The sequence below is a fragment of the Passer domesticus genome, chromosome 9, assembly GCF_036417665.1.
Source record: "Passer domesticus isolate bPasDom1 chromosome 9, bPasDom1.hap1, whole genome shotgun sequence".
NCBI lineage: Eukaryota > Metazoa > Chordata > Aves > Passeriformes > Passeridae > Passer > Passer domesticus.
Window position 1 is genome coordinate 5586854 of NC_087482.1, and position 8536 is coordinate 5595389.

The 8536-nt window shown below is 56.2% G+C and overlaps 1 long non-coding RNA gene across 1 annotated transcript; it reads left to right on the forward strand.

The window, feature by feature from the left end:
* Positions 1 to 3996: 3996 nt before the first annotated feature.
* Positions 3997 to 7889, forward strand: LOC135307070 (uncharacterized). The gene is made up of 3 exons (XR_010367806.1): positions 3997 to 4348; positions 6919 to 7084; positions 7617 to 7889. It is a non-coding gene; the product is annotated as an uncharacterized LOC135307070 (long non-coding RNA).
* The last annotated feature ends 647 nt before the right edge of the window (positions 7890 to 8536 follow it).

Genomic DNA, 8536 nt, shown 5'->3' on the forward strand with positions numbered 1-8536 from the left:
CCCAGGGCTGCGGCCCTTCCCTGCCGGGGCCCGAGCCTGGCCCGGCCCGGCCCGGCCTGAGCAGCCCGGCCTGGCCCAGGGGATGGGCTGCGCCCGCCCGCTGTGCCCACAGGCTGGGCCCAAGCCTTTGCAAGAGGCTTTCTCCCAGCTTGGCAAAACCTCGGCCAAGTGTCCCTGTGCTGTGCTGAGAAGAGTAAAAAACCCCCTCAAATTTAACCCTGCTGCCCAACGCATGAGGGATCCCTGCACCCCTTAGGAGAGGCCATCAATACTCCTTTGTGCCTCATGAGGGATCCCTGCACCCCTCAGCAGGGACCTCAAAATATCCCTGTGTGCCTCTTCAGGTCCAGGCCCAGATGATGCCACAGAAGGAAATGTGCCCTCAGCCCAAGGACGCTCAGCATGGGCTCCCCCATCCCCTCGGGGCCCCGCCGCTGGGCACAGCAGCCCCTGCCTGGCTCCTGCCTGCCCACACCGTGGCCATCCATGGCTGCTCCTGGGCATGGAGCTCAGCCAGTGCTGGTGCCGGGTGGGCTTTGCTGCTCTTACCACACGGACATAATTGTGAAAACTTTATTCTTTTATTTGAATATGAAATATGGGCCAAGCCCTGCCCTGGCAGACAGGGGATGCCCACCTTCATTCCTGGCCGGGGAACAGGACCAGGAGGCTGAGGGGCAGAGGGTCTTGTTGTGGAGGGGTGGGTTTTGGGACGGCCTCCTGACGCTGCTGCAGCCATGGCAGGGCAGATAGGGGCAGAAGTGGAGAGCTGGGATAAACTGTCAACCTCCCGCTGCCTGTGTTCTTAGTCTCATCTGCTGACGATGCACAGGAGCATCTGTGAAGAGAGGAGGTGGCTGAGGCCCCAGCTGCCAGTGGCACACAGGGACCCTCGTGCACAGCAGGGCCCAGAGCTGGCAAGGCTCCCCAGCACGGCTGGAGCTGCTGGCACAGCTGGGCCCAGCTGGACAGCTGCCCCTCAAGGCCCCGGCCAGCAGGGCACGGCTCTGGGCAGGGTCCCTGGCCAGGAGCGGGCCCCAGAGCACCTCTGCCTTTCAAGGGCACCTCGGCCCTGCTCTTTCTCCTCCCCACCTCCCTCTGCCTCTGCCCCGAGCCCCTGGGGCTGCTCTTGGCCAGGCAGCCCCAGTGGGAGCCAGCTCTGGCTGCAGCCCCAGCGGGGCCCCCAGGACAAGGCCCAGCAATTGAGAGGCCAATGGAAGCACTGGGCAGCAGCAGAACCCTCAGCAGAGTTATTTGGACAATCATGGACTGGCCACAACCCCACTGCAGTCTCAATGGGAATGTTCCCTGACCACGTTAGACTTTCAAAAGAAGCTGTTGGAGGGGGAGAGCAACAAAACACTCACTGTTTTCTCTTCCCGATTCCAAATACCGGATTCCAAACAAGCACAACACGAAGACAAGCTCCAAACAAAGCAGAAATGCCAGTATTGCTAGCCAGCAGCCTGTTTCCTGATAGAAACCCCTTCCGAGGCCATCCTGGGCATTGGGAATACGTGTTGTGGTGCCGGCTGCATCTGTGGGAGCAATGGGAAGCGTGAGCCCGTGCTGTGCTGCACTGCTGAGCTGGCAGCACGCTGGATACGGGCAGGACGTTCTCTGTTTCCCCCAGAGCTGGGGCCTGCAGGCACCTTGCCGGCCCTTGGCACAGGCTGTGCCAGCCAACAAAGCCCAGCAGGCCGGGAGGAGAGCCCGGGGGGCAGCGCAGCTGCTTGGGCAGTGGCTGCTGCCAGGGACACGGGCCAAAGCCATCCCTGAGCAGCCACTGCCACCCCTGGCCCTCCCTGCCCCGTGACAGCTCCCCCAGCCCCAGGGGACAGGCTCAGGCCCTGTCAGGAGCCAGCGCAGCCCCTGCCCAGTCGGGAGCCAGGGCTGGCTCTGGCCCTGGCTGGGGCTGCTCCTGTGCCTTGGGCCTCTGGGCACTCAGGGCCAGCTCTGCAGCAGCTGCAGCGGGAGGGACGTTGCTGCACCAGTCCCATTTCCCTGGGGCTCTGAACGAGCTCCAGAGGCCTGGAAGCCAAGGGCAGGCCCTGGGGGAAGAGCTGCTGCCACACAGCCCTGCCCAGGGCTGAGCCCAGCACGGCAATTACCTCCTATGCCTTTGCTCATGTCTGGCAACTCCTCCTTTCCTCCATCAGAATCTGACACAGAGCCATTGCTTCCAGTATGATATGGCGCCATCTGCATGGACTTTTGCTCCATTGCTGTGGAAAGGAAAAAGTACAGCTGGACCAGATGGAACCATTCAGCATTGTGGAGGGTTGCATCATCAGGAATCAGTACTTGTGAAGTCATGGATAATGCTCAGGAAGATGGCCAGGTTGTTAGGTCTGGGCCAGGGTCCTCCCTCCTCCATGGAGCTGCCCCTCCACATGTGCTCAGAGACTGGGAAATTGCAAGGGATCTCAGGGTGGGCATGGCCCATGGTGCAGTTTGGGTTGCCTGGCAGCAGATGCCAAATGCTTTCCTGCAGGGGCTGGGCAGAAGCTGCAGTCAAGCCAGGCTGGGAAACAGCCCTGCAGGGTGTGAAAGCAGCAGCGGGGCAGTGAGGCTGCCATGGATCCCTTCCCGCTGTGTTGCCAAAGCCCCCGGCTGCTGCGACACAGGGGTAGGTTGAGGGAAATGCACCCACCACGGCCTGCCATCTCTTCCTTCTTCATTGTAGGAGGACCTTAATGGAAAATTGCTCCATTTCTCTTTCAGGCCTGAGTGGCAGTGAGGGCACCTGGGTGATTGATGCCCTCCAAGGTACTCCCTCAGCTCTGCCTTCCACTCAGGAGCAGGGGCAGGGGGAACATGTGCCTGCAGTGGCCCCACACTGGGATGGAAGCAGCCCCTTGCCGGGCATTCGGGGCAGAAAGGACTCCCTGGAGCTGCCAGCAGCTCTAAACCGAGCCACAGGCAGGGCCAGGGCTTGGCAGTGGCAGCAGGAGCAGCTCAGGATCCCCGGGGCTGGCAAAGGAGCTGCCAAAGGCTCAGCTCCGGGGCTCAGCCCTGGGCCCGGCCCCTTCCCTCTCTGCTCTTCTGCCGGGCTGCACAGAGCACACGGAAGGACACACTGGCATGGCACACGGGAGGAAGATGGACAGCTAAATGCTCCTTCCTCCCACAGATTGCAATCCTGTGAGATCATTCATGGTTCGAGAAAGGAGCATAGCCAGATTTCCAGATACTTTAAATCAAGAGATTATGTTAAGGGAAATAGCACATGAGGGAGCTCTTGCCACTTGGACACCAATTATTTTGTCAGGAAAGACACATGAAGAACATGCCTCCACCATGCTTTGGAGTCTTCCAACTGTTATGCACTAGCTTTTCCATATAAGCCATATCACGATCCCAATCTAGAAGGGAGCAAAGATCAGAAAATTTCCATGGTGTGCTGGGATTCCCCTCTCCCTTAGAGAACTGGGCACTGCAAGGGGGTCGGGTAAGGCCTTGGCTGCCAGATGTCAGTGGACAAGGCCAAAGCTGCACAGGGGCCTGGGGAGCTCTGGACTGGCTCTGGTCACTCTCCACCCTCTTTGCAGGCCCTGTGCAACACCCCTGGGGTGGTGGCTGGAGCAGCCCCAGGCCCATGGCAGCTCTGTCCCTGCCACAGAGGAAATCCTCTTTAAAGCCCTGGGCAAAACCATCCCCAGCGCTTCCCGGGGAGCAGGGAGCGCTGTTGTGGGAAAGGGCAGCCAGGCAGCCAGCTCACCTGCTCGCCGCGCTTGGAGTGGAGCCACCTGTGCAGCCCTGGCAGGCAGGGCCACGGCCAGGAGGAGCAGGAGTAGGAGGCGCAGAGCAAGGGCCATGCTGCCTTGCCCTCTGCCAGTCCCGCAGCTCTTGCTGCCACCGCTGTCCTGACTCCGCTGTCCCAATGTCAGCACCGCTGCTGCCACCGCTGCTGCTGCCGCCGCAACAGTTGTGCTCAGGGACTGACTGCTGGCTCCTTGTGCTGCTGTGCAACCGCGGGGCTCTAGGACCTCTGTGATCTCAGAGCCTGCTTGTGACCTCATGGCCAGGGTGGAGTTGTGTGGAGTGGGTTCTGCTTTCTTTGGAAGGGAGCTCATCCTGCTCAGCTGCTCTGCCTAAGGGCTGTGACACAGTCCCAGCTCAGCTGATCTCACAGGTTGGGACATGAAGGGATGGAGAGCAGCTCTGCCGAGAAGGACTTGGGGGTACTGCTAGATGAGAGGTTGGACATGAGGCAGCCATGTGCATCCAAAGGAGAGTGCCCAGCAGGTTGAAGGAGGTGACTCCCCCCCTCTGCTCTGGTGGGACCCCACCTGGAGTACTGTGGAAGACGTTTTACAGTGACCTCTGTGAACCATCGAGAAGTTAGGTAGGAGGATCCATGTTTACAACTAAAAGAATTTTCTAGTAATTTTCTATGTCATTGATCATAGAAACCAAGAAAGAAAGAAGGATAAATAAGAGAAACCTGCAACTCCCTATTCCAATGAGCATTTTGCTTGTCTCTTGTGACCAATGAATAAAGTGTAAACATAACAGCTTTGTAAGAATGCAGAAAAAGCATGCAGGCTAGAATAAAAACAGGGTTTGAAGCCTTCTGGAAATGGACTGTGTTGCTTTGTAGTGTCTCGGTCTCTCCCACGACAGAGTACTGCATCCTGCTCTGGGTCCCCAAGACAGGAAGGACACGGTCCTGTTGGATCTAGTCCAGAGGAGGGACTAAATGCTCTGAGGGCTGGAGCCCTTCTGCTTTGGAAACAGGCTGGGAGAGCTGGCAGTGTTCAGCCTGGAAGAGAGAAGACTCCAGGGACACCTGATTGCTGCCTTTCAGGGCCTTCTGGGGGCTTGTAAAGAGATGGGGACAGAATTTTTAGTAGAGCCTTTCATGACCAGACCGAGGGGGAATGGTTTTAATCTAAAAAATGGTCAATTCAGACTAGATGAAAGAAACACATATTTTACACTATTGCTGATGAAACCTTGGCAGAGGTTGCCCAGACAGGTGGACATCCATCCCTGCAGACATTCAAGCTCCTGCTCTGAGCAACCTGACCTAGTTCAAGGTGTCCCTGCTCACTGCAGGCCATTGGGACAAGATGGCCTTTAAATGTCCCTTCCAAGCCAAGCCATTCTGTGCTCCTGTGCACCATCAAAGCAGTGCTGCATTAGTGCTGGGCTGATTATGCTGGCACCTGTATTTTGGTACTTGTGCCATTTAGCAATTGACCACAAGAGGATTGATGGGCTGGACAGTGAAGTCTGCAAATAACACACAGTGTGCTCAAGGAGAAACAGGAGAGGAACATGGCTTCCAGTTCAGATAAATGCCAGCATTTTGCTGCCCATTCCTGGTTAGAGAAATAAAGGAATGTCCTGAAGATCCCTTCATGTGGGTGCATTACTTGCCATATCAGTACTTGTGTTCTGTAAAACAGGTTAAGTTGTTACAGCTTCTTGCCACATTTATCCCTGGATAAACCCCAAATACTGCTTGCTCCTTGTCTATTTTCTTCCAAGTCAGGGCAAATTTTGTTCATTACTGAGTGGGACATATTCATCTGTTCACAAGCAAATTCCTCTTGCCACTCTCACAATGGCAAGACTGCTTTGTTGATTTGCTCAAATCAGACTGTAATTAAGGCTACCTCTCACTAGAATTAAAGCTGATGCATTGGGAGGCAAAGTGTTGAGACATTTCTCCTGCAGTCTGACACTGTAGAGAGTTGTTCTGTAAGTAAATGACATCTGAAGACAGGTGTAGTCTACCATACTTCTGGCATACTAGAAGTGAGAAAAAACCCTTTGAATCAGGATTTTATCCTTTCTTCCTCCTCCCCCTCCCAGGAATTTTAAACTCTGAGGTCTAAGCTCTTCAGCTGCCTCACAAACATTGTTTTAATTCAGACAGTCATCCATGCAGTGAGCCACAAATCAGGACCGTGGTGTGAACCTGGAAGCAATGTAGGTTTATAGCACTGAAAATAATAATCCAATACCCAGGTTAAGCCAAGCATTTCTCAAATAACTCCACATGTCCTCAGAGATGTTTCAAAAATGATCATTTAATAAGCTGGGAGTGGGGAGAGAGAATGTCCTCAAAATCAAAAATACAGCTTTTTGAAGTCTTTATATTCCTATAAAAAGAGAGTCCAAGTTGTTAATCTATGGAACATTAACTAAGAAGTGAATGACAGATTGTCAAAATAATTGCTTAGGGAGCAAATGACCATTAATAAAAACAAGTTTAAATGTAGATAATAAGTAAACCATCACACTAAGGAAAAAGCCCGACCTGCCAAAACTAAAACAAATAAAGCTGTTTCAAATGTCTCATAAAAGAAAAAAAAAAAAGAAAATAATCAGAGATCCTCAAGGGCATTATTATCTATAGAAACTTTTGGGTATTGGGAAAAAAGGAAGGAAACTGTAGCATGCAATTCACAGATGTAACCTGGAATTTATTGGTGGATTTGTTGCAGAATTTCTGAGAGCAGAGTGGAGAAGCATAGGGGCTGATCAGACCATGTGTGGGCATTTACAGCAGTCTGAGGGATGTTTCTGGGACCAGCTGCAGAGAGGAAAAGCAGCACACAATTCCTGGGACAATCTCTTTGCTGGCTGTGGACTTTTTGACAGTCTGTCCCCTGGGGCTGGGGGAGCTGTCACGGGGCAGGGAGGGCCAGGGCTGGCAGTGGCTGCTCAGGGATGGCTTTGGCCCGTGTCCCTGGCAGCAGCCACTGCCCAAGCAGCTGCGCTGCCCCCGGGCTCTCCTCCCGGCCTGCTGGGCTTTGTTGGCTGGCACAGCCTGTGCCAAGGGCCGGCAAGGTGCCTGCAGGCCCCAGCTCTGGGGGAAACAAAGAACGTCCTGCCCGTATCCACCGTGCTGCCAGCTCAGCAGTGCAGCTCAGCACGGGCTCACGCTCCCCATTGCTCCCACAGATGCAGCCGGCACCTCAACACATTCTGACATCATCTGGAAAAGCATGAGAAGAGCTTTCTGCTGGGGAACAGCTTGTTTGATGAAGTTGATGGCCATTGTGGCTGGTGTGGCACTGTGCCTGATGATGTTCTGTGCTGGAATCTGGTATTGCTGGAAGATAAAACGGTGAGTGTTTTACAACTCTCTGCCTCAAACTCTCTTCTTTAAAGGCTGCTCATAGTCAGGGAACATTCCCAGAGAGCCTGCAGTGGAGCTGTGGCCAGTCCATGGTTTTCTCCTAATAACTCTGCTGAGGGTTCTGCTGCTGCCCAGTGCTTCCATTGGCCTCTCAATTGCTGGGCCTTGTCCTGGGGGCCCCGCTGGGGCTGCAGCCAGAGCTGGCTCCCACTGAGGCTGCCTGGCCAAGAGCAGCCCCAGGGGCACAGGGCAGAGGCAGAGCAAGGTGGGGAGGAGAAAGAGCAGGGCCGAGGTTGCCCTTGAAAGGCAGAGGCGCTCTGGGGCCCGCTCCTGGCCAAGGACCCTGCCCAGAGCCGTGCCCTGCTGGCCGGGGCCTTGAGGGGCAGCTGTCCAGCTGGGCCCAGCTGTGCCAGCAGCTCCAGCCATGCTGGGGAGCCTTGCCAGCTCTGGGCCCTGCTGTGCACGAGGGTCCCTGTGCGCCACTGGCAGCTGGGGCCTCAGCCACCTCCTCTCTTCACAGATGCTCCTGTGCATCTTCAGACGACGAACCTAAAAACAGAGGCAATGAAATCCTGGCAGTTTATCCCAGCTCTTCCCTTCTGCCCCTATCTGCCCCGCCATGGCTGCATCACCGTCATGAGGCCGTCCCAAAACCCACCCCTCCACAACAAGACCCTCTCCCCCTCAGCCCCCTGGTCCTGTTCCCCGGCCAGGACTGAAGGTGGGCAGCCCTTGTCTGCCAGGGCAAAGCTTGGCCCACATTTTATGTTGAAATAAAGAAATAGAGTTTTCACAGCTATGTCCATGTGGTAGCACCAGCAAAGCCCACCCGGCACCAGCAGTGGCTGAGCTCCATGCCCAGGAGCAGCCGTGGATGCCCACGGTGTGGGCAGGCAGGAGCCAGGCAGGGGCTGCTGTGCCCAGCGGCGGGGCCCCGAGGGGATGGGGGAGCCCATGCTGAGCGTCCCTGGGCTGAGGGCACATTTCCTTCTGTGGCATCATCTGGGCCTGGACCTGAAGAGGCACAAAGGGATATTTTGGGGTCCCTGCTGAGGGGTGCAGAGATCCCTCATGAGGCACAAAGGAGTATTGATGGCCTCTCCTAAGGTGTGCAGGGATCCCTCATGCGGTGGGCAGCAGGGTTAAATTTGAGGGGTTTTTTACTCTTCTCAGCACAGCACAGGGACACTTGGCCGAGGTTTTGCCAAGCTGGGAGAAAGCCTCTTGCAAAGGCTTGGGCCCAGCCTGTGGGCACAGCGGGCGGGCGCAGCCCATCCCCTGGGCCAGGCCGGGCTGGTCAGGCCGGGCCGGGCCAGGCTCGGGCCCCGGCAGGGAAGGGCCGCGGCCCTGGGCTCTGCTGAGGCTGCTGAGCTCCGGCCTGCCCTGTGCTGCAGCCCAACACATTGACAGCCATGGCCGTGCCCTGGGCCACCGCAGGCA